Raw genomic sequence first — 19,877 nt, forward strand, 5'->3', positions numbered from 1 at the left:
AAAATGCTCCACATCACTCATCATCAGGGAAATACAAATCAAAACCACAATGAGACACCACCTTACACCTGTCAGAATGGCTAACATTAACAACCCAGGCAACAAAAGATGTTCGTGAGGATACGGAAAAAGAGAATCTCTTTTGCATTGTTGGTGGGGACGCAAGCTGGTGCAGCCACTCTGGAAAACAGTATGGAGGTTCCTCAAAAAATAGAACTACCCTATGACCCAGCAGTTGCACTACTAGGTATTTATCCAAGAGATACATGTGTGCTGTTTTGAAGAGACACATGCACCCCCATGTTTATAGCAGTGTTATCAACAATAGCCAAAGTATGGAAAGAGCCCAAATGTCCATCGAAGGATGAATGGATAAAGAAGATGTGGTATATATATATATATACACATACATACAATGGAGTATTACTCGGCAGTCAAAAAGAATGAAATCTTGCCATTTGCAACTACGTGGATGGAACTAGAGGGTATTATGCTAAGCAAAATTAGTCAGAGAAAGACAAATATCATATGCCTTCATTCATATGAGGACTTTAAGACACAGAACAAATGAACATAAGGAAAGGGAAGCAAAAGTAATATAAAAACAGGGAGGGGGACAAAACATAGGAGACTCTTAAATATGGAGAACAAACAGAGGGTTACTGGAGGGGGTGTGAGAGGGGGGATGGGCTAAATGGGTAAGGGGCACTAAGGAATCTACTCCTGAAATCATTGTTTCACTATATGCTAACTAATTTGGATATAAATTAAAAAAATAAAATTAAAAAAATCATGGAGATAATGAGGCACCTGGGTGGCTCAGTCAGTTAAGCATCTGACTCGGTTTTGGCTCAGGTCATGATTTCTTGGATTCATAAGTTCAGGCCTTGTGTTGGGCTCTGTGCTGACAGCACAGAGCCTGCTTGCAATTCTCTCTCTCCTTCTCTCTCTGCCCCTTCTCCTCTCTCAAAATAAATAAATAAAACTTAAAAAAATCATGGGATAAAAAATAGAGCATAAGGAATATAGTCAATAAGATTGTAATAACATTGTATGGTGACATGGTTAACTACACTTACTGTGGTGAACATAGTATAATGTGTAAAACTGTCAAATCACTATGCTGTACACCTGAAACTATCATAACATTGTATGTCAACTATACTTCAATTAAAAAATGTTTAGATAAAAAAGATAAATGCCTACTAATGGTAATAACAGAATAATAAGCAAGCTTATAGATGCTCTGCAGTTCTGCTCAACTTCAGTTCTTAAGCAAATTTACTTAATGTTGTATGCCTTGAACACATTTAAATATTAAGATGTTAGAAAAATATAAAGCTCCATTACTGGTACTCCATTAATAACAAATTGAAGTAATTTCAATATTTCTATCATCTAAAAAGGATCTTGTCAAGAAAATAATATAAATAAAATTGAAATGGATGTGCTCAATCTACCAGGGAATAAAAATTTCAACAATTGAAGAAACATTATAAATTATAAATATAAATATAAAATTATAAATACTTGCTATGCTCATTAAAATCACCTTATCAACCATTAAAGAAGGTCTTAAAGGATCTCTACTTGGTAGCATTTTCTTAGTCTAGTTTGGGATGCTTTGTGAATTTCAAAGTAATAAAACTTATTTCCTTGAAAATGTTACATAACTCAAACTATTTAAGTTAATTTTGCAATCAGTCTGATTTAACAAACTGTCCCAATCAAAATTCAAAACACTTCTATTTACGTTAATGGCTAATAGTGATACCAATCAAGGCAGAGTTATTTAAACAATGAAACAACTTTGGTATCAGAGCAAAATCAAATTGATTTGGAAACACAGATAGCTATATGTTATGATAGCTGTATATACTAATGCTACCTGCATACATCTTAGATAAATAGTATTTATTAACAAGAATCACGAGTTGTCAGTACGGGCATGATCTAGCATCTGCCCATCCCTACAATACCATCTCCCAAAGCTCTTTCCCTTGCCCACTTGCCTCTTGACACCCTGGTAATATTTTTCTTCTTATAATACATAAATTTATGCTAGAGCCTCTGCCTAGAATGTTCTTTCTGCAGCTCTTCTCATGTCAAACTCATTCTTATCCTACCAATTTCTCTTTTGATGACCACACCTCAGAAAACATTTCCTTGATATTCCAGCACCCATCCTGCCCTATGTAAACTTGCTGCTCTCCATCTCCCTCTCAGAATTTTTTTTTAATGTTTATTTATTTTTGAGAGAGGGAGACAGAGGGCGAGCAGGGGAGGGGTAGAGAGAGAGGGAAGCACAGAATCCAAAATAGGCTCCAGCCTCCGATCTGTCAGCACAGAGCCCAACACGGGACTCAAACCCACAAGCCGTGAAATCATGACCTGAGCGAAAGTTGGATGCTTAACCGACTGAGCCACCCAGAAGCCCCAACCCTCTCAGAATCTTGTTTGTGGCCTTTATGGTGCCTGTCTCAAATTACTATTTACTATAGCTTATTTTTTTTATTCTGTATTCACTCTATTGTAAACTCCATGGGGAAGGAACCATGTGTGTCTCATTCATTCCTATGTCCCTAAAACTCAATACAGAGTTGAATACTCAGTAGAAATTCAGTATATCTACACTGAATGAATGAAGAAATGAATGAATATAACAAAACTATAGTCATTCCTCAATTTCAAAGGTGGTGGACCACCTTTGACCACACACACACACACACACACACACACACACACACACACAGAAATCTTACCTGAACCTCTATACTACAAAATGATGCTGAGAAAGTAAAATGGTATTTAAATTAATTCAACTAAATTATTGCTTCTGGCAGACAATATCACTCATAAAAAGTGAGACACACCTCAAACTGAAAGCATTTTATTAATTCTTCCTGGTCAAGTATAAATAGAAACGTATGTCCCACCTAGGGTTTGCCACTTACAACAAGGGGAGCCAGGTTAAAGAGGTGGCAAGGCCAGGAGATGGCCCTACTCTGACAGAGACACAGATGCGACAGTGCAGTCCTCACACTAAATGCTGACATTGATCTTGATGATGGTGATGATAACGACGATGATGACAACAATGATAGGAGCAACATTTGTCAAGCATTTGCTATGCGCCAGATAGTGTTCTAAGTGCTTGGCATATACTAGATCCTTTAGTTCTTACAACAACCTTACAGCTATCCCCACTTCACATATGAGAACTTCTAAGGCTTCGTCAATTAGAGCAAGCACTTGAATTTACAAAATGTCACACAGTTAAGAAGAGTAAGAGCTGAGATTTAATCCTAGGTACTTTGATCCTATATGCCCACATTTATCTCTATTAAAGAAAAACCAAAATATTCTGTTTGAATATACCACTAGACCAAACACTCATAGTCACGCAAAAAAACTTACACTGTCCTGACTTACCTGAAATGCTCTGACCTGAAACAAACTTAAGCTTTCTTCATGTCTTTATGCCATGACCTTACAGCTTCCTAGACAATCAGCTATAAACAAGTTCATTATGCAATGAAAAGGAGTGAGTTTTTAGTAACCAATCACAAGAGAAAACAATATACTTACTGTGCTCACTGCAGTAACTACCGAAAGCTCAGCTCCAATCACTGGTAGCAGTCAGCTTCTCGCTCAATAAAATATTCATATCAAGCAAAGCTCTCTGAATTTTCTTTTGACATTTCTAAGTGTGTAAAAATATTTTAAGACATACCAAGAAGAAAGTGTACCTTATATGGTAATAAGCATAAAATGATGAAACAGGACCTGCCAGGACTTTGCAGCCATGGGGGATGCTCACATTTCTTATTGGGGAAATCCACACTGGTTTAGCTCCAATAACAAGGTTATTTTTTTACCAAATGGATAAGAGTAACACTTTCCTGAGTATCCCAGAAGGACAGACAACACAGAAATAGACCAAAATAAAATATCAGATGGCCAGAACAAAAACTACTTAGATAAGAGAGAGGGGAAGGAGAGAAAGAAGGTGAGAAAGAAGGAAAAGACATGCACTGTCATGTGAGTCAACAAATAGAGCAGGCAGCCAACATTTTGCAAAACATCTTTAGAGAAAATTAAAGGCACCTTGGTAATACTACTTATAGAGATTTTGAATTCAGGGGTGCCTGGGTGGCTTAGTTAGTTAAGCATCTGACTTCACCTCAGATCATGATCTCAGTTGTGAGTTTGAGCCCCGCGTCAGTCTCTGTGCTGGCAGCTCAGAGCCTGGAGCCTGGTTCAGATTCTGTGTCTCCATCTCTGCCCGTGCCCTGCTCATGCCTCTGTCTCTGTCTGTCTTTCTCTCAAAAGTAAATAAACATTAAAAAAAATTAAAGATTTTAAATTCAGGGGAATTTGAGATAAATAGGAAGTACCAGAAAATAGTATTCTATTAGTTTTCTGTGCCTACTGTCACAAATGACCACAAATTTGGTGGCTCAAAACAATAGAAGTTTATTCGCTGCAGTTCTGGAGGCCAGAAATCTGAAATCAGTATCACTGGACCTAAAACAAATTGTTGGCGTAACTGCATTCCCTCCAGAGATTCCAGTGGAGAATCCACTCCTTCCTTCTTCTAGTTTCTTGTGGCTGCCAGCACTTCTCGACTTGTGGTCACATCACTCTGATCATCTAAGGCCAGCATTGTGAACCTTGCTCTGTGTATATAAAACTTCTTCTGCCTCCCTTCTATAAGGATTGTTTTTCATAATACTTTAAATTATTCTGGAAATTAAAGCCAGCATAATTACTGTAGTTTAATTCATAAAAAGTTTTTTTTAAATTAATTCTATTAATTGTATCTAATTTTATTCCATAACCTGTGTTCAATCAATCTTGAAAAAAGAATCTTTCCTGTCTTTATTGAATTCTAGGCTGAAGTGCCAATTCAAATACACTTATGTAGGAGAAGAAAGAGAGGGCTTCTCTTTTCTACTTTATTAGAATCCCAGGAAAAATGCTCTCATAGGCCAAAATAAGCAAGAAAGACAGCTTTTTCTGATTGGAGCAGGGAAGAAGAATCTTCAATCTACTACCAAAAGAAGAAAGGAAGGTGTGCTGGGCAGATAAAAACCACAGAAGTCCAGTGCACTCTATGCCAGACCACACACACCTATTATAATACACCCATCCCACATATACACATACTCACAACAGAAAAGTACTCACTCCTCCCACAAGCGCAACAATCCAAAGCTGTGTCTTCTTTCTGCATCTAGCCAGAAGTTCAAAATCTGAAGGTAATATAGGCTTTCCTTCTTTAGATCCAGGCATGTCTCCTCTTGACCTTGTCCTCTTTAGCTCAGTGTCTAGCCCAGTGGTTAAAAGCATCAGACTGCCTCAGCTGAAATCATGGCTCCACCTCTTAACAGTGTGTGATTTGGGACAAGTAACCCAACTTCTCTGTGTCTTAGTCTACTCATTTATAAAATGGGAATACTGGTAGTATCTACTTCATAGAGTTGTTTTAAGCATTTAATCAGAGAAAATGTATGAAACACAAAAAGTAAGCATTCAATAAGTGTTAGGTGCTGTGGTTGTTATCATTTTAGATGATACAGATACAACATTAAACAAAACAGCAACTCCATAGAACTCAGGGAACTCAAATTCTAGCAGGGGAAATAGAAAAATTAGACAATTAAACAAACAAATAAATAAGACCCTCTTAATTTCTGACTTAGCTTTTCAAACTCAGAATGAAGCCTTTATCTCTTTTTTCACTTACCTGGCTATTGTTGAACATTTAAATTGAGGTGAAGCTCTTTACAGTGATGTGAAGGTTGTGCAAAATAAATCAAGTAAAAAGAGGAGGCAGAACAGTATATACTGTATGGTAAAAACCCTGATTATAGTAAATACACATATACATTATAAATACCTTTGTTTCTGCATTAAAATGGCAGAAAGGATATACAAACTGCTAATAATTACTGGCAAGTTAGAGAGTTGGCAAAGACTTTTTTTACTTTTCTAAGTAAACATGTAATACTATTTTAATGAAAAAATGTTTATAAAATTTTAATCTAAAAGATTCTGATGGTTAGGATTGAGAAAAACAATCAAAATCTATTTAATCGTGCATACTATTATAGCCCTTTGTAAGAATTAAGCTTGTTTCTTTCATGTATGTATGTTAAAACTAAATCTTCAAAGTTTACTGAGCACCCTTCCTCCTAAACCCTTATTATCTTTTTACGCAATAATAGCAACATACTGTCTTTCATTTAAAAGACAATTGTTTGGGGTGCCTGGGTGGCTCAGTCAATTATGTGTCCAACTTCTGCTCAGGTCATGATCTCACAGGTTGTGGGTTTGAGCCCCGCATCGGGCTCTGTGCTGACAGCTCAGAGCCTGGAGCCTGTTTTGGATTCTGTGTCTCCCTCTCTCTCTGCCCCTCCCCCACTTGTAGTCTGCCTTTCTCCCTCTCAAAAATAAATATTAAAAAAATTGTTAAAGAAATGTTCAACATGATACACCAATAAGAGAAAGGATTTTAAAAAAAAACAAGATTATTTCAGTAGATGCAGAAAAAACATTTGACAAAGTACAATATCCATTCATGATTTAAAAAACCCTCAACAATGTAGGTTTAAAAGGAACATACCTCAACATTATAAAGGCCATATATAAAAAACCCACAGTGAACATCATGCTCAATGGCAAAACACTGAGAGCATTTCTCCTAAGATCAGGAACAAGACAAGGATGTTCCTTGTCACCACTTTTATTGAAAATAGTTCTGGAAGTCCTAGCCATAGTAATCAGAACAAAAAAAAGAAATAAATGGTAAGTAAGAAGTAAAATTTTCACTATTTGAAGATGACATGATACTATATATAGAAAACCCTAAAGACTCTACCAAAACACGACTAGAAATGATAAATGAATTCAGGAAGGACATAGGATACAAAATCAATGTACAGTTGTATTTCTATACAATAACAGTGAAACAGCATAAAGGGAAAGCATGAAAACAATCCCATTTACAATCAAACCAAAAATAATAAAATACTTAGGAATAAACTTAACCTAGGAGATGAAACACCAGTGCTCTGAAAACTATAAAACACTGATGAAAGAAATTGAAGATGACACAAATAAATGGAAAGGTATTTCATGCTCATGAACTGGAAAAACAAATATTGTTAAAATGTCTATACTACCCAAAGTAATCTCCAGACTTAATGCAATCCTTATCAAAATACCAACACATTTTTCACAGAACTAGAACAAATAATCTTAACTTATTATGGAACCACAAAAGATCCCAAATAGCCAAAGCAGTCTCAAAAAGAAGGGACAAAACTAGAGGTATCAAGTCACAGATTTCAAGATATACTACAAAGCTCTAGTAATCAAAACAGTATGGTACTGGCACAAAAAACAGTGATCAATGGGACAGAATAGAAAGCCCATAAATAAACACTTATGGTCAATTAATCTTTGACAAAGGAGACAAGAATATGCAATGGGAAAAACAAATAGTGTTGGAGAAACTGGGCAGCTATATGCACAAGAATGAAACCAGACCACTTTCTCACACCATACACAAAAATAAACTCAAAATGGATCAAAGATTTAAATGTCAAACCTGAAACCATAAAAACTCTAGAAGAGAGCACAGGCAGTAATTTCTCTGACATTGACCATGGTAACATTTTGCTAGATATGTCTCCAGAGGCAAGGGAAACAAAAACAAAACAAAACAAAAAACTATTGGGACTACATCAAAATAAAAACTTCTGCACAATAAACAGTCAACAAAACTAAAAGACAGACAACTACTGAATGGGAGAAGATATTTGCAAATGGCATATCCAATCAAGGGTTCGTATCCAAAATATAAAGAATTTATAAAACTCAACACCAAAAAAAAATGTAATTAAAAAATGGACAGAAGACATGAACAGACATTGCTCCCAAGAAGACATCCAGATGGCAAACAGACACATGAAAAGATGCTCAAAATCACTCATTATCATTGAAATGTAAATCAAAATCACAATGAGATATCACCTCACACCTGTTGGAACGGCTAAAATCAAAACCACAGGAGTGCCAGTGTGGCTGTGGGTTCAGTGTCTGACTCTTGATTTTGGTTCAGGTCATGATTTCATGGTTTGTGGGTTTGAGCCCCACATTGAGCTCTGCACTGGCAGTGCAAAGACTGCTTGGGATTCTCTCTCTCTCCCTCTATCCCTTCCCCCCCCCTCTCTCTCTCTCTCACTCTCTCTCTCTCTCTGTCTCTATCTTTGTGTCTCAAAATAAATAAACATTTTTAAAAAGTAAAATAAAATAAAAACACAATAAACAAGTGTTGGCGTGCATACGGAGAAAAAGGAATACTCATGCACTGTTGGTGGGAATGCAAACTGGTGCAGCCACTGTGGGACACAGTAGGGAAGTTCTTCAAAAAATTAAAAATAGAATTACTTCATGATTCAGAGAATCCACTGCTAGGTATTTACCCAAAGAATGTGAAAATATTAATTTGAAAAGATACATGCCCCCTATGTTTATTGCAGCACTATTTACAATAGCCAAATTATGGAAACAGCCCAAGTATCCATCAACAGATGAGTGGATAAAGATGTGATATATTTATACCATAGAATATTACTCAGTTATAAAAAAGAATGAAATTGGGGCGCCTGGGTGGCTCAGTTGGTTAAGCGTCTGACTTCGGCTCAGGTCATGATCTCGTGGCCCGTGGGTTCGAGCCCCGCGTCGGGCTCTGTGCTGACAGCTCAGAGCCTGGAGCCTGTTTCAGATTCTGTGTCTCCCTCTTTCTCTGACCCTCCCCTGTTCATGCTCTCTCTCTGCCTCAAAAATAAATAAATGTTAAAAAAAAATTAAAAAAAAAAATGAAATTTTGCCATTTTCAACAACATGAATGGATCTACAGGATATAATACCTAGTGAAATAAGCCAGTCAGAGAAAGACAAATATCATGTGATTTCACTCTTAAATTCCTATGTGGAATTTAAGAAACAAAACAAATGAACAAGGAAAAAAAAAAAAGACAAACCAAAAACAGACTCTTCACTATAGAGAACAAACTGATGGTTATCAGAAGGGAGGTGGATGGGGGATGGGTAAAATAGATGAAGGGGATTAATAGTACATTTATCGAGATGAGCACTGAGTAATGTATAGAATTGTTCAATCACTGTATTATATACTTGACACTAATATAATTAGTTAACTACACTGGAAATAAAAATTTTTAAATATTGTTTACACAACCCAAAAATTGGCTCTTTGGTATCCCACCCAAATGAATATAGGAACTCCTTGTCCTTTTTCTTCAATTTCACTGTGAATCTAAAAATGCTCCAAAAACAGTCTATTTTTAAAAATTACTTGAGGTAGAATTTTTTTAGGTTTTCTACATAGAGAATCATGTCTGCAAATAGTGAAAGTTTGCACTTCTTTCTTGCTGATTTTGATGCCTTTTATTCTTTTTTTGTTGTTGTCTGATTGCCGAGATGAGGACTTCCAATAATATGTTAAATAACAATAGTGAGAGTGGACATCCCTGTTTTGATCCTGACCTTAGAGGAAAATCTGTCAGTTTTTTTACATTAAAGATGATATAAGCTGTGGGTTGTTCATATATCACCTTCATGATAATGAAGTATGTTCCCTCTACCCCTAACTTGTTGAAGGTTTTTATAAAGAATGGATGCTGGACTTTGTCAAATGCTTTTTCTGCATCTGTTGAGAGGCTCATATGGTTCTTATCCTTTCTCTTATTACTGGGGTATATCACTTTGATTTGTGAATATTGAACCATCCCTATGGACCAGGAATAAATCCCACTTGATCATGGTGAATAATTCTTTTCATGTACTGTCGGATTCAATTTGCTAGTATCTTGTTGAGAATTTTTGTATCCATGTTCATCAGGGATATTTGTCTGTAATTCTCCATTTTAGTGGGGTCTTTGTCTGGTTTTGGAGTCAATGTAATGCTGGCCTTGTAAAATGAATTTGGAAGTCTTCCTTCTGTTTCTATTTTTTGGAACAGTTTGAGAAGAATATGCATTAATTCTTCTTTGAAAAAACTGCTAGAAGTGATACAAGAATTCAGTAAAATCCAGGATACATAATCAATATACAGAAATCTATTGCATTTCTATACACCAATAATGAAGCAGCAAAAAGAGAAATCAAGAAATCAATCCCATTTACAATTGCACCAAAAACCAGAAGATATTTAGGAATAAACCTAACTAACCAAAGAGATAAAAGATCTGTACCTGAAAACTATAGAACATTTATGAAAGCAATTGAAAAGGACATAGAGAGGAGGGGCCAAGATGGTAGAAGAGCACGGAAGTTTTTTTTGTATCTCTCATCCCTGAAATACAGCCATATCAACATTAAACCATCCTGCACACCTAGAAAACTGATTTGAAGATTAACACAACAATCTGTACAACCTGAACCACAGAACTCAGCAGGTATGTAGTGTGGAGAAGTGAAATGGGGGAGAGAGAAGCTGCGGAGAACAGGGAGCTGCTTTTGCTTGCGGAGAGAGGATGGAGACAGCCGGGGCAGGGGTGGGGGATTGTCGGGGAGAGAGTAAGGAAAAGCATCCCCCTTGCCTGAAAGCAGCTGGAGAGAAAAGAAATAGTACACAAGAGACTGAGCAAGAAAAGGGAGAAAGGAGAAAGGAGAGGGTTTAAATTCCATTAAGACTCTATAAACAGAGGGAGTGCAGAGTCTGAAACTCCACAGCTCAATAGCTGGTGGTGCTCTGGTGGGAAGGGAGAATCCCCAAAACCAGAGATTGAGGTCCAAGGGGTCCTCAGGCCACAAAGGAGTGGCGGTTCCCCTGCTGGGAGGACATTTGGTACAGGCTGCATGGTCACCCACAGGCAAAGGTCTCAAAAGACCACATTCACTGGTGTTGGAACAAAGACATTAAGGGGGAAGCCTAGTGCCAGATGTGTGTTGTGATTTACCTAATCCCTGCTGCTGCTGCTGCTAACAATCACATGAATTTTTTCTGGGACGGGCTGGTACCCAGTCTCTGGGCATTGGCAGCAATATGGTCCCATGAATGATCCTGGGGGCAGATAGGCACCCAGTCATTGCTTAGTGAGATCCTCCACCAGATGGTTTGAGTGGGTCAAAGCCGCAGTCCCTCAGAAGTGAGGGACTAGGAAACACAGCCGCATCTGAGATAAAACACAGGAGGGAGGTGCTGCCTGGCAACCTGATGGCTTGGTCACAGGCAGTGTAAAAGCAGGGAGTGGATGGAGACTGGAGACAAAAGAGGGGTCCATGATTGCCAGCTGGGGAGAACAGAGTCCTGAGACTAGAGACTGGGTAGCTGGGTGACATCATTTTCACCCCTCATGCTCATGCACATACACACCTACAAGCACCATAGTACTCCACCCAGTAAGCTAAGCAGTGACATCTAGTGGAGAATGGAGGCATTACACTAAGCCCCACCCAACTGGGCTCTTCAGGAACACCACAAGTCTCTCTGCCTGCTTAGTTTACAAACTATAAAGTGCTTCATAGTTGGACTTCTAGGGGAAAGTGATGCAATTTCAATCACCACATTTCATTCTCTTCATTGGTCCATCTATTCAATTTTTTTCTTTTTCTTTTCTTATTCTTAAATACAGAAAGATAAAAAAATTATTGTGATTTTCAACTTTTATTAAAAATATTTCTTTCATTTTTTCTATTATATTTTTTAATTTTGTAATATTTTCCAAATTCTATTTTACTTCCATCAATTCATTTTATTCTATTTCACTGTATTCAGTTTTTCAAGTTTTCATTTTTCTTTCTTTTCCTTTTTTTCCTTTTTATTCTTTTCTTATCTTTCCCTTTTTTCTCCACTCTATCAAGCTCCTTTCAACAACCAGACCAAAACACACCTAGGATCAGCATCATTTATTTCTTTTGTGTGTGTGTGTGTGTGTGTTGCTTCCAATTTTTTAATATTTATTTTTTAACTTATTAAATCTTTTCCTTCCTTCAAAATGACAAAACAAAGGAATTCATCCCAAAAGTAAGAACAGGGGAAATGACAGCCAGGGACTTAATCAACACAGATACAAGCAAGATGTCTGAACCATAATTTAGAATCACGATACAAAGAATACAAGGTGGGGCTGAAAATAGATTGGAATTCCTTTGTGTGGATATAAAAGAAGTAAAAGCTAATCAGGATGAAATAAAAAATTCTGTAACAGAGCTGCCATCTAGAATGGATGCCACAGCGGCAAGGATGGATGAGGCAGAGCAGTGAATCAGCAATATAGAGGACAAACTTATGGAGAATAATAAAGCAGAAAAAAAGAGGGAGACTAAGGCAAAAGAGCACAATTTAAGAATTAGAGAAATCAGTGACTCATTAGAAAGAAACAACATCAGAATAATAGGGGTCCCAGAAGAGGAAGAGAGAGAAAAAGGAGTAGAAGAGTTATGTGAGCAAATCATAGCAGAAAATTTCCTAGCCTGGGGAAAGACATAGACATCAAATCCAGGAAGGACAGAGGACTCCCACTAGATTCAACAAAAACCAACAATCAATAAGGCATATCATAGTCAAATTCACAAAATACTCAGGCAAGGAAAGAATCATGAAAGCAGCAAGGGGAAAAAGTCCTTAACCTACAAGGGAAGACAGATCAGGTTTGCAGCAGACCTATCCACAGATACCTGGCAGAACAGAAAGTTGAGTGGCAGGATATATTCAATGTGCTGAATTGGAAAAATATGCAGCCAAGAATTCTCTATCCAGCAAGGCTGTCATTCAAAATAGAAGGAGAGACAGTTTCCCAGACAAACAAAAACTAAAGGAGTTCATGACCACTACACCAGCCCTGCAAGAAATTTTAAGGGGGACTCTCTGAGGGGGAGAAAAGACGGAAAAAAAAAAAAGACCAAAAGCAACAAAGACTAGAAAGGACCAGAGGACATCACCAGAAACTCCAACTCTACAGGCAACATAATGGTAGTAAATTCATATCACTCAGTACTCATTCTAAACATCATTAGACTAAATGCTCCAGTGAAAAGACATCGGGTAACAGAATGGATAAGAAAACAAGATCCATCTATATGCTGTTTATAAGAGACCCATTTTAGACCTAAAGACACCTTCAGATTGAAAGTAAGGGGATGAAGAACCATCTATCATGCTAATGCTTGACAAAAGAAAGCTGAAATAGCCATACTTCTATCAGACAGTCTAGACTTTAAAATAAAGACTATAACAAGAGATGAAGAAGGGCACCATATATAATTAAGGGGTCTATCCACCAAGAAGACCTAACAACTGTAAACATTTATACTCCAAATGTGAAGAACCCAAATATATAAATCAATCACAAACATAAAGAAACTCATTAATAAAAATGCCATAATAGTAGAGGACTTCAATATCCCACTTACAACAATGGACAGATCATCTAAACAGATAATCAACAAGGAAACAATGGCTTTGAATGACACACTGGACCAGATGGGCTTAACAGGTATATTCAGAACATTTCATCCTAAAGCAGCAGAACATTTCATCCTGTACATTCTTCTCCAGTGCACATGGAATGTTCTCCAGAATAGATCACATACTGGGACACAAATCAGTCCTCAACAAGTACAAAAAGATCAAGATCATATCGTGTATATTTTCAGAACACAACACTATGAAACTCGAAATCAACCACAAGAAAAAATTTGGAAAGATAACACATATTTGGAGACTAAAGAACATCCTACTAAAGAATGAACGGGATAACAAAGAGGTTAAAGAGGAAATTAAAAAGTATATGGAAGTCAATGAAAATGAGAACACCACAGCCCCAAACCTCTGGGATGCAGCAAAGGCGGTCATAAGAGGGAAGTATATAGCAAGCCAGGCCTTCCTAAAGAAGGAAGAAAGGTCTCAGATACACAATCTAACCTTACACCTTAGAGATCTGGAAAAAGAACAGCAAATAAAACCCAAAAACAGTAGAAGACAGGACATAATAAAGATTAGAGCAGAAATCAATACTATCAAAACCAAAAAAACCCAGTAGAACAGATCAATGAAACCAGGATCTGGTTCTTTGAAAGAATTAACAAAATTGATAACCTCTTAGCCAGTTTGATCAAAAAGAAAAAGGAATGGACCCAAATAAATAAAATCAAGACTGAAAGAGAGAGATCACAACCAACACAGCAGAAATAAAAACAATAATAAGAGAATATCATGAGCAATTATACATCAACAAATTGGACAATCTGGAAGAAATGGACAAATTCCTAGAAACATATAAACTACCAAAACTGGAACAGGAAGAGACAGAAAATTTGAACAGACCCATAACCAGCAAATCAGTAATCAAAATCTCCCCCCAAAAAAGTCCAGGGCCAGGGGAATTCTACCAAACATTTAAGGAAGAGTTAACACCTATTCTTTTGAAGCTGTTCCAAAAAAACAGAAATGGAAGGAAAAGTTCCAAATTCTTTCTATGAAGCCAGTATTACCTTGATTCCAAAACCAGACAAAGACCCCACTAAAAAGGAGAATGATAGGCCAATTTCCCTGCTGAACATGGATACAAAAATCCTTAACAAGATATTAGCCAACCAGATCTAACATTAAAAAAATTATTCACCACGGCCAAGTGGGATTTATGTCTGGGATGCAGGGCTGGTCCAATATATGCAAAACAATCAGTGTGAATCATGACATCAATAAAAGAAAGGACAAGAACCACATGATCCTCTTAATAGATGCAGAGAAAGCATTTGACAAAATACAGCATCCTTTCTTGATAAAAACCCCTAAGAAAGTAGGGATAGAAGGATCATACCTCAAGATAATAAAAGCCATATATGAAAGACCCAACGCTAATATCATCCTTAATGGGGAAAAACTGAGAACTTTCCCCCTAAGGTCAGGAACATGATAGGGACATCCACTCTCGCCATTGTTATCAATACAGTATTGGAAGTTTTAGCCTCAGCAATCAGACAACATAAAGAAATAAAAGGCATCCAAATCATCCAGAAGGAGGTCAAACTTTTGCTCTTCGCAAATAACATGATACTCTATATGGAAAACCTAAAAGATTCCATCAAAAAACTGATAAAAGTGATCCATGAATTTAGCAAAGTCGCAGGATATAAAATCAATGCACAGAAATCGGTTGCATTCCTATACACCAATAATGAAGCAACAGAAAGAGAAATAAAGGAATCAATCCCATTTAAAATTGCACCAAAACCAATAAAATGCCAGAATAAATCTAACCAAAGAGGTGAAAAATCTATACACTGAAAACTGTAGAAAGCTTATGAAAGAAATTGAAAAGGACACAAAAAAATGCAAAAACATTCCATGCTCCTGGATAGGATGAACAAATATTGTTAAAATGTCAATACTACCCAAAGCATTCTACATATTCAATGCAATCCCTACCAAAATAACACGAGTATTCTTCACCGAGCTAGAACAACAATCCTAACATTTGTATGGAACCAGAAAAGACTCTGAATAGCCAAAGCAATCTTGAAAAAGAAAACTAAACTTGGAGGTATCACAATCCCAGACTTCAAGCTGTATTACAAAGCTGTAATCATCAAGACAGTATGTTACTGACACAAAAACAGACACTCAGTTCAATGGAACAGAATACAGAACCCAGAAATGGACCCACAAAAGTATGGCCAACTAATCTGTGACAAAGCAGGAAAGAATATTCAATGGAATAAAGACAGTCTCTTCAGCAAATGGTGCTGGAAAAACTGGACAGTGACATGCAGAAAAATGAACCTGGACCACTTCCTTACACCATACACAAAAATAAACTCAAAATGGATGAAAGACCTAAATGTAAGACAGGAAGCCATCTAAATCCTAGAGGAGAAAGCAGGTAAAAACGTCTTTGACCTTAGCCACAGCAACTTCTTACTCAACACGTCTCCGGCGGCAAGGGAAACAAAAGCAAATATGAACTATTGGGACCTCATCAAAATAAAAACCTTCTGCACAACAAAGGAAACAATCAGCAGAACTAAAAGGCAACTGACAGAATGGGAGAAGATATTTGCAAATGACATATCAGATCAAGGGTTAGTATCCAAAATGTATAAGGAACTTATCAAACTCAACATCTAAAAAAAACAAATAATCCAGTGAAGAAATGGCAAAAGACATGAATAAACACTTCTCCAAAAAAGACATCTAGATGGCCAAGCAACACATGGAAAAATGCTCAATATTACTCATAATCAGGGAAATACAAATCAAAACCACAATGAGATACCAGCTTATACCTGTCAAAATGGCTAACATAACAACTCAGGCAACAAAAGATGTTGGCGAGGATGTGAAGAAAGAAGATCTCTTTTGCACCGCTGGTGGGAATGCAAACTGGTGCAGCCACTCTGGAAAACAGTTTGGAGTTTCCTCAAAAAACTAAAAATAGAACTACCCTATGACCCAGCAATTGCACTACTAGGCATTTATCCACAGGATAAAGGTGTGCTGTTTCGAAGGTACACATGCACCCCAATGTTTATAGCAGCATTATCAACAATAGCCAAAGTATGGAAAGAGCCCAAATGTCCATTGATGGATGAATGGATAAAGAAGATGTGGCATATATATACAATGGAGTATTATTCGGCAATCAAAAAGAATGAAACCTTGTCATTCGCAACTATGTGATGGAACTAGAGGGTATTATGCTAAGTGAAATTAGAGAAAGGCAAATATCATATGACTTCACTTATATGAGGCCTTTGAGACACAGAACAGATGAACATAGGGAAGGGAAGCAAAAATAATATAAAACAGGGAGGGGGACGAAACAGAAGAGACTCTTAAATATGGAGAACAAACAGAGGGTTGGTGGAGTGGTTGTGGGAGGGGAGATGGGCTAAATGGGTAAAGGGCATTAAGAAATCTACTCCTGAAATCATTGTTGCAGTATACACTAACTTGGATATAAATTAAAAAATAAAGAAGTTATTTTTTTAAATGACATAAAGAAATGGAAAGACATCCATGCTCATGGGTTCCAAGAACAAATATTATTAAAATGTCTATACCACCCAAAGCAATCTACACATTTAATGAAATCCCTATCAAGATATCACCAGTATGTTTCACAGAGCTAGAACAAACAATCCTAAAATTTGTATGGAACCTCAAAAGACCCCAAATAGTCAAAGCAATCTTTTCTTAAAAAATTTTATGTAAATCCAATTTAGTTAATATATAGTGCAATAATGGTTTTAGGTCTAGAATTCGGTGATTCATCACTTGCATAGAACATCCACTGCTCATCCTAACAAGTGCCCTCTTTAATGCCCACCACCCATTTAGCCCATGCCCCCATCAAACACCCCTCCATCAACCTTCAGTTTGTTCTCTGTATTCAAGAGTCTCTAATGTTTTGCCTCCCTCTGTTTTTATCTTATTTTTCCTTCCCTTCCTTCATGTTCATCTGTTTTGTTTCTTAAATTCCACATATGAGTGAAATCATATGATATTTATCTTTCTCTGATTGACTTATTTCACTTACCATAATACATTCTAGGTCCAGTCACATTGTTACAAATGGCAAGATTTCATTCTTTTTGATCAAGTAATATTCCACTGTGTGTATATATATATAAACCACAACTTCTTTATCCATTCATCAGTTGATGGACATTTAGGCTTTTTCCATAATTTGGCTATTATTGATAGTGCTGCTATAAACATTGGAGTGCATGTGCTCCTTTGAATCAGCATTCTTATATCCTTTGGATAAATACCTAGTAGTCCAAGCAATCTTGAAAAGGAAAAAAAAGCTAGAGACATCACGATTATGGACTTCAAGCTATATTATAAAGATGTAATCATCAAGATGGTATCGTACTGGCACAAAAACAGACACAAAGATCAATGGAACAGAATAGAAAACCCAGAAATTGAACCACAGCTATATGGTCAACTAATCTTCAACAAAGCAGGAAAGAATATCCAAAGGAAAAAAAAGACAGTCTCTTCAACAAATGGTGTGGGGAAAATGAAAAGCAACATGCAGAAGAACAAATCTGGACCACTTTCTTACACCATACACAAAAATAAATTTAAAATTTAAAATAGATGAAAGATCTGATGTGATACAGGAAACCATCAAAACCCTACAGGAGAAGACATGCAGCAAACACATGGACCTTGGCCACAGCAACTTCTTACTAGACGTCTCTCTGGAGGTAAGGGAAACAAAAGGAAACATGAACTATTAGGACTTCATCAAGATAAAAAGCTTCTGTACCACAAAGGAAACAATCAATAAAATTAAAAGGCAACCAATGGAACGGGAGAAGATATTTGCAAATATATGATATGATAAAGGGTTAGTATCCAAAATCTATAAATAACTTATCCAACTCAATACCCAAAAACAAATAATCCAGTGAAGAAATAGGCAGAAGACATTAACAGACATTTTTCCAAAGAATATGTACAAATGGCCAATAGACACATGAAAAGATGCTCAGCATCACTCCATCAGGGAAATACAAATCAAAACTACAAAACTGAGGTGAGGTATTACCTCACACCTTTCAGAATGGCTAAAATTAATAACACAAGAAACAACAAATGTTGGCAAGCATGTGGAGAAAGGTAAACCCTCTTATACTGTTGGTGCAAATGCAAACCAGTGCAGCCTCTCTAGAAAACAGTATGGAGGTTCCTCAAAAAGTAAAAGATAGAACTACCCTATGATGCAGCAATTGCACTAGGTATTTGCCCAAAGGATACAAAAATTCTGATTCAAAGGGGCACATGCACCCGATGTTTATAGCAGCACTACCAACAATAGCCAAATTATGGAAAGAGCCCAATGTCCATAGACTGATGAATGGATAAAGAATATGTGGTGTATCAGTTCGTGAGTTCAAGCCCTGAGTCGGGCTCTGTGCTGACAGCCCAGAGCCTGGACTCTGCTTCAGATTCTGTGTCTCCCTCTCTCTCTGCCCCTTGCACTCTGTCTTCCTCGCTCTCTCTCAAAAATTAATAAATGTTAAAAACATTTTTTTAAAGAATATGTGGTGTATATATACAATGGAACACTACCCAGCCTTCAAAAAGAATGAAATCTTGCCATTTTCAATGACATGGAAGGAGCTAGAGTGTATTATACTCAGTCAAATCACTCAGAGAAAGACAAATATCATATGATTTCAATCATACATGGAATTTAAGAAACAAAACAAGACTATGAATGACAAGACTATGAATATGTTCTTGCCCAGGGATAGACTGAAACTAAACAGCCAATTTAATAATAATGATAAATGTGCACTTTTTTTCAGTTTCTGCCCATTTACTCTGACTTGTTTTTATTTTCACAGAGCAAAATTATAACTCCTTCTTTACTCTGTAACACATCTACACCCAGTTTGCAGATCACATATACAATGCACTTCTTAATATTGATACCTGCCCTCAAACCACAAACATGGAATTTCAGTGTTATTTTTAGACCTAAGAAATTCTAGGAACTTGAAGAAGCTGCTCCTATATGTTTCAAGTCCTTAGCAATGTTTAAAAGCACTATTAGGCATGCTTTACATATCATAAAATTTTAAGTGTCAGTTCAATGATTTTTAATAAATTTACAGAATTATGCAACCATCACTACAAATATTTCCATCATCCCAAAGGTTTCCCTTATGCCCTCTCTCCCACTCACTTCCACACAACCACTGATTTTCTTTGTTTCTATACTTTAACCCCTCTTAAAATGTTCATATAAATAAAATTATACACCACATGGTCTTTTGTGCCCAGCTTCTTTCACTTAACACGATTTTCTTTAGGTCCACTC

Source organism: Panthera pardus, unplaced genomic scaffold, assembly GCF_024362965.1.
Source record: "Panthera pardus isolate Hobbes unplaced genomic scaffold, ASM2436296v1 HiC_scaffold_16, whole genome shotgun sequence".
NCBI lineage: Eukaryota > Metazoa > Chordata > Mammalia > Carnivora > Felidae > Panthera > Panthera pardus.